This window comes from Chionomys nivalis, chromosome 2, assembly GCF_950005125.1.
Source record: "Chionomys nivalis chromosome 2, mChiNiv1.1, whole genome shotgun sequence".
In the NCBI taxonomy this organism is placed as follows: Eukaryota; Metazoa; Chordata; class Mammalia; order Rodentia; family Cricetidae; genus Chionomys; species Chionomys nivalis.
In genome coordinates, this window is record NC_080087.1 from 48620059 (window position 1) to 48626954 (window position 6896).

The 6896-nt window shown below is 43.7% G+C and overlaps 1 pseudogene; it reads left to right on the top strand.

Annotated features, from left to right (window-relative positions):
* The first annotated feature begins 5691 nt into the window (after nucleotides 1-5691).
* On the top strand, nucleotides 5692-6112 carry LOC130870246 (40S ribosomal protein S15a-like; annotated as a pseudogene).
* Nucleotides 6113-6896: the final 784 nt, after the last annotated feature.

A 6896-nucleotide genomic window follows, 5' to 3' on the forward strand; every position in this document is an offset into this window, starting at 1 on the left:
TGTAATACAACTAGTTTTTGTTCTCTACAGCCCCCTTTCCCACTGGGAAATGTCTACATGCCTTAATTTATTTTCTAACCATTGGCTCCTTTTCCAGACAGCCTCATTTCCGTTTGTAAGACTCGCTTTGCTTTAGTTCAAAACTTGAATCTCGTTTCCCTCTTGCAAGTGTTCCTGCCTTTGGCAGCTCAGCCTGAGGAAGTGCCAGCTAGGGCTGAGGGGCACCCTGCACACTTCTCTCCCTTTCGGTCTGCTAGGCACAGCTCTTCTGATAGTAATGGGAGGGGAAAGACAGTGACCAGCAAGATGCAGTCTTCCCCACCGGCTGCCACTTAATGTTCCGCAGCCCAGATGAACTCCTGAGGAAGTCTCTAGACACCCATTGCTACCTGGCTAACTGCTCTGGAGGCACCAAGCCTGCCCCTCTCAGCCAACACCCTACCAAGTTTCTCTGATGTACTCAGTACTTTGTCTTTAATCTTGCTACTCTGGCAAGACCACAGCCATTAATCTCAAGTCCTGTTGGCCAATTCTCAGATCTGCAGCAGCATTAGCAACAGCTTTCCTCCTAGAATAGCATTGGTAAACAATCCCTCTATGTTAAGGATGCTCAGCTTCCTAAGGGATGGAGCAGTAGAGGACCATTTTCGGCTTTTGTGCGTCTCAGTAGACAGAGGTGGAGTGTCTTATGCAGGACAGTTCTCTGTGTCCCTTTGAACTGATATATTTCTTCCTCTTTCCTGGGGGTCCTAGGAATACCTGTAGGCGGGTTTAGAATGCAACACTGTAACACCGAGGTACTGCCCTCAACAACCAGGTCTTTGTTCTAACACCCACCTAGAAATGATACTCTAACACTATAGCTTAGCCAATTGTCCAGATGATAAAGTCCAGTACAGGCCGCTTTCTGGAGTGGCCCGCCTGCAGAGGTAATGAGACATTTGAAAGTGAGGTACCATGCTCCCAGGACAGCTTTTGGGGATAGACTCATCTTGTGTTGTCCCCTCCTGCCTACCTAAATTAAAAGCACCTTGTGTAACTAGGTGTGTGGGTACATTTTGCCTCATTAGACTGAGACAATAGAAAAAGTACATCCAAGGTACCACAGTCTGGCATGGCCTGCGCACCATGAATCTATCTATAGCTGGCAGTGGTTCCCAGCCCCCGTCTTGCCTCTCTACTCAGAGAATGCCTTTCACTCTCAGCTGCTATTCTGAAATAACAGAAAAGCCACAGTGGGGCCTCCTGCTGCATTTTCTTATTTCGTTGTTTGCCCCCAAAGGAACTAATATAACGTTTTAAGGAAACTGGGGTTTCAGAGCATAAGATCTTGACTTATTAAACACATTAATAAGACAGCCTAAATTTGACCAGGAACAAAAGTAATAATAATCACATATAGTAATGCGGCCTGAGATAGGCACGAAGTCTCAAATATTTCAGAGTCAATATTTTCTTCACTTTTCGGTTATAAAATGCATTATTTGAATTCTCACAATGAACAAATGATCTGTGTAGGCAGGTGAAGCCATTTTGTTTTAACAAAAAATAACAGTTGACAGTTAATCAGAAATAGTGGAAAAGGGGCTGGCCAGATGACTTGGTAGTTAAGAACACTGGCTGTCCTCCAGAGGACTAGGTTCTCTTCCAAGTGCCCACACGGCAGCTCATCACCTTCTGAAACTCCAGTTCCGGGGGATCTGACGCTATCTTCTGGCCCCTGTGGGCACTGCATTAGCGTAGTATCCCCCCCCCCCCATAGATGCAGGCAAAACTTACCTATATACATTAAAATGATAATAAATAAAATGTTCAAAAATAGTTGTTACACTAAAGAATGATGACCAAGGAACCAGGTTCTGGCTCAGCAGACCCAATTCTACCCCCTTAAGACCTTCCTCTCCTTCCTGCGACCTCATCCAAGCAGAACTAGCTCTGTGGAGGTTCCTAACGATGTTCACGCTTCCCAGTTAACCGTGTTCCTGCTCTCTGATTGTCCTAAGGACTAAAGTAGTGGTGTGCTTGGATTGCTTCCTGTGTCTGGTTTGTGGTGAGTGCTCAGGAATGTCATCGGCTGCAGAAAAATCAATGAGTTAAAATTCCAATCCATGTAATATCTATTCCAGGGAACTGTAACCACATGACTGAATTCCTTCAAATAGCCTTTAACTTGTATTTTTCCCCCTCCACTGCATGGTAAAAAATAAAGCGGCATAAGTAGTAAAAAAGAGACAGTGTGATCTTCAGTTGGCTACATCCACCAATAATATGTGCGACTTCGGAGGCTCAACAAAGTGCTGAGGTGTTAGCTTCCGTGGAGCATGCGCACCCAGCTTTGGACGACCCAAAGCTGTAAGGCATAAATCTCGGCCTGATGGGCCTCACGCTGAAGCTGAAGCAGTGTGCTTAGGTGGCTGTCTATTGTTCCTTTAGCAGCTTTGCCAACTCCCGGGGCCCGACGACACCGAGCAGGTGATGAGTAGCTTCGTGTTCTCAGTCTCTGTGGTGCTGTTGTCCTAGCGGCAGAATCCTCAACCCATGATGCCCCATGCTCATGTCACCTAGTGGAGTTGGATCCTGGCCTCCTGCACACCTTCTGTCTGGCCTAACCTTTGGCTGCCTCTACCCTCCCCTTAGATGTTGTCCTAAACTTGCCCGAGTGTGGTCTCTGGACCCCCAGCTGACTGGAGGGAACTTAGACCTTTCTTTGGGGCCCTGCTCCTGCTTTGACAGAGGATGAAACCACAGACTTGCCTTTTGCCTTCCCTCCCTCGGCCACACTTATGGGAGACACTGTTCATATTTCTGAGTATTCACGTGTTTGCTTGTGGACGCCATTGTAAAATTTCCACTCTGAGAAAAAAATAAAATAAATAAAGAGACATGGCCCACCTTCTGGGTCATGAAGAGTAAAAAAAACAAATAAATAACTAGAATGAAGATTATTTAAAAACACAGTGTGTCACAGTGTGTCAAATTAGTATTTGCAATTAAGTTGGGAAACCTAATGTTGGGAACCTTAATATTTGCAATGACATCCTTGGTAATAAAAGCTTAAAATTTTCAAAGGAAAGAAAATTAAAATGAGAAGAAATACATGGAAGCCGCATACTGAAGTTGTCAATTTTTTTTTCCTGGAAAAGAAAACTAAGATACACAGTCCAAGCAGCACCCGTGAAACCACTGCCTCTTCCAGCTTCAGTCGTAGCAGCTGGAGACTGTACTGACACACCACTGTTTCCCACACTACAGTTTACGTAAGGGTTCACTCTTGCTGATATCCACTCTGTAGGTTTTGAAAACTCTACAACGTTTCCCCCATTGTGTTATAATACCTACACCATTGCCCCGAAAGTTCTTTATCCTCAGCTCATCCATTCCCCCTCCAGCGAAATCCTGGCAATCACTAAATCCTCTTACTGTTTCCACGGTCGTCCCCTTTCCAGAACATTCCGCAGTTGAGGTTACACAGGAAGTAGGCTACGACACTGCCACCTTTTACTTAGTGTGGATTAAGTTTGTTCTTGTGTTTTCATGATTCCATAAGTCATTTCTTTATAGTGTTAAAATGTTCCACTGCCTGAGTGGGCTTATCCGTCCACCTGCTAAAGGACATCTTGATGACTTCCAAGTTATGGTGCTTATAGATAAAGATGTTGTTCAAAACTACTTAGGTAAATACTAAAAGAATTTGATCCTAGCTCAGCTCGGTTAGTGGATCACATGGTCGGGGTAGGATTTTTTTTTTTTTTTTTTTTTTTTTTTGATTTTCGAGACAGGGTTTCTCCGTAGCTTTTGGTTCCTGTCCTGGAACTAGCTCTTGTAGACCAGGCTGGCCTCGAACTCACAGAGATCCACCTGCCTCTGCCTCCTGAGTGCTGGGATTAAACGCGTGTGCCACCACCACCCAGCCTCGGGGTAGGATTTTTTTTTTTTTTTAAGAAAATGTCAATACCCATAAAATAATTGGGTAAGACTTTCATTGGGAGTCAACCCATCGATTTTATAGACCAAGTTGACAAAAATCCCAGATCTTGACAATAATAAGTCTTTCTCTACAAGATCATTGGCCATCTGCTTCTTCAGTGAGTTGCTCTCCGGTTTCTTTTTTTTTTTTTTAGTGTACATTTTTTTGCTCATGAGTATTACACTTTTTTTTACTCATTACTCATTCTTTTTATTCACTGGAGGAGACAGAGAGCTGGAGACTGAACCCAAAGCCTTGCAAATGCTAGGCAAGTGCTCAACCAATGAGCCACAACCACTACCATCTCCTTCAAGTTCCTTCATCCATTTTTCAGAGCTCTTCAGACAGACATTAAACATATTTTGTCAGGCTTATACATAAACATTGCATTGGAATTCCAATATAAACAGCACTATGTTCTGGATTTCAGATTCCACTTGGCTACTGCTGGTCCACAAAGGAGTGATCAGTGATCTCTGTTAAGCTTGCGTCCCACAACCTTGCTACGGTGCCTGGTTAGTCTAGTAGCATCTCTCGTGGATCCCCTACATCTGCAGCTCTGCCGCCCACAATTTCTTCCTTCCCAACCAGTGAGGCTTTTGCTTGGCTTTCTTGTCTTATTGCATTAGCTAATACTTCCAATAAGATGGTGAAAACCGAGATGAGAGAGGACGCCTAGGTCTCGTCCCTGACCTTGCAGGAAGAGCTCGCAGTTCCTCACTGTGAAATGTGTCCTTTGCAGTTTTTGTAGATGTTCTTTGTAGAGTTGAGCAAATTTCCTTTCATTTCTGGAATAACAATTCAAGAGAGATTTTATTCATGACAGTGTAGTGTGTTGTCAACATTATACTGTGTGGTTCTTTTACCCTTTTGCTTTTTTTTTTCCTCATCCCTATAAAGAAACAAATCAGTTGGTGTACCCCTTTCCAGACTCAAGAGAACATTTCACTCCTGGCAACATTCTTTTTGATAAAAGCATCTTCTTGCCAACTTCTGGCATTTTTTTTTCAATTTATACAAGTTTTGAACTATTTTTGCCTTCCTGTTATACTTGGTGATTTCCTAAAAGTATGTACGTAAGGAATAAACACTGAAGTTTGGGTCAATCTTCAACCACTTTTCAAGGCCATCTAATCTTTATTTACATATTTAAATTAGTTTGTTGGCCCTTTAGATCCATGACTTAAACTTTATAAACCCATATGTAATTTATAAACGCTGCCTTTATTTAATATTGTAAATGATCAAGTTTTATGACCTTGACATTCTTATTTTTTATTGAAGCCTTGCTGTAGCAGCCATATATGTCAGGAACTAAGGGGAGCAAACTGGAAAAGCATGGGGAGCAAGCCGGAAAAGCAGGTCAGTTAAACCAGCAACTACCACTCTCCTTCATACTTAGCATTATTCACTTCTAACTTTTGAAACAGGACCTCATTGTTCCCTAGGCTCACCTTGAACTTGCTAGTGACTGAGGGTGACCTTGAACTTCTGATCCTTCTGTCTCCTCCTCTAGAGTGCTAGGATTAAAGCCACTATACTTGGACTATACAGTGCCGGGGAACACATCTCAGATTCCATGAATGCAAGCAAATGAGCTACATCCCCAGTCATGCACCTTGTTTTTTTTTTTTTTTTTTTTTTTTAAATGGTGAAGCAGAAATTTTAATACTTGCCCATAACTCCGCGCGTTCGGCCCTACCATCCTCTTTCGGCCATCTTCCCGCGCCGCCACCATGGTGCGCATGAACGTCCTGGCAGATGCTCTCAAGAGCATCAACAATGCAGAGAAGAGAGGCAAACGCCAGGTCCTCATCAGGCCCTGCTCCAAAGTCATCGTTGGGTTCCTAACCGTGATGATGAAGCACGGTTACATCGGTGAATTTGAAATCATTGATGACCACAGAGCTGGGAAGATCGTCGTGAACCTCACAGGCAGGTTGAACAAGTGTGGAGTGATAAGCCCTAGATTTGATGTGCAACTCAAAGACCTAGAAAAATGGCAGAACAATCTGCTCCCGTCCGTCAGTTTGGCTTCACTGTACTGACCACCTCAGCTGGCATCATGGACCATGAAGAGGCAAGACGAAAGCACACAGGAGGGAAAATCCTGGGATTCTTTTTCTAGAGATGTAAAACATAAATAAAGAGTCTTTATGGACTGTGAAAAAAAAAGAAATTTTAATACTTTTCAACAATGTTAATTTTTGCCCTTATTTTTATGTGGGAGACATACTGCTCCCTGGATCAGTTTCGTCCACCCTGTTGTGCTTGGCTTCTCCTACAGTTCTGATCTCAAATACCAGCTCTGCAAGGAGTTATTGCTCCATTGTTCCCGTGTTCTGAACATTCTGACTTTTCTGTATGTCGCAGTTAGGGACTTTGTGCCTGACCATTAGACCATGGTTAGGTTGCCTAATAAGTTACCTAGTAACCCACATGCACAAGGAGAATTTCCTCCTTTCCCTCACCCTATATGTACCTGGATTATTCCCTTGAATAAACGAGACTTGATCAGAATCCTGCCTTGTCTCCGTCTCTCGTGCCTCCTGCCCCATCTCATTCTCACTCCCTCTCTAGGGTCTCCGTTGACTTACCTGCGGGCAGGGGCATTTTCTTTTTTCTATTTATTTATTTATTTATTTATTTATTTATTTATTTATTTAAGATTTCTGCCTCCTCCCCGCCACCGCCTCCCATTTCCCTCCACCTCCCCCAATCAAGTCCCGCTCCCTAGTCAGCCCCAGGAACAATCAGGGTTCCCTGACCTGTGGGAAGTCCAAGGACCACCCACCTCCATCCAGGTCTATTAAGGTGAGCATCCAAACTGCCTAGGCTCCCACAAAGCCAGTACGTGCAGTAGGATCAAAAACCCATTGCCATTGTTCTTGAGTTCTCAGTAGTCCTCATTGTCCGCTATGTTCAGCAA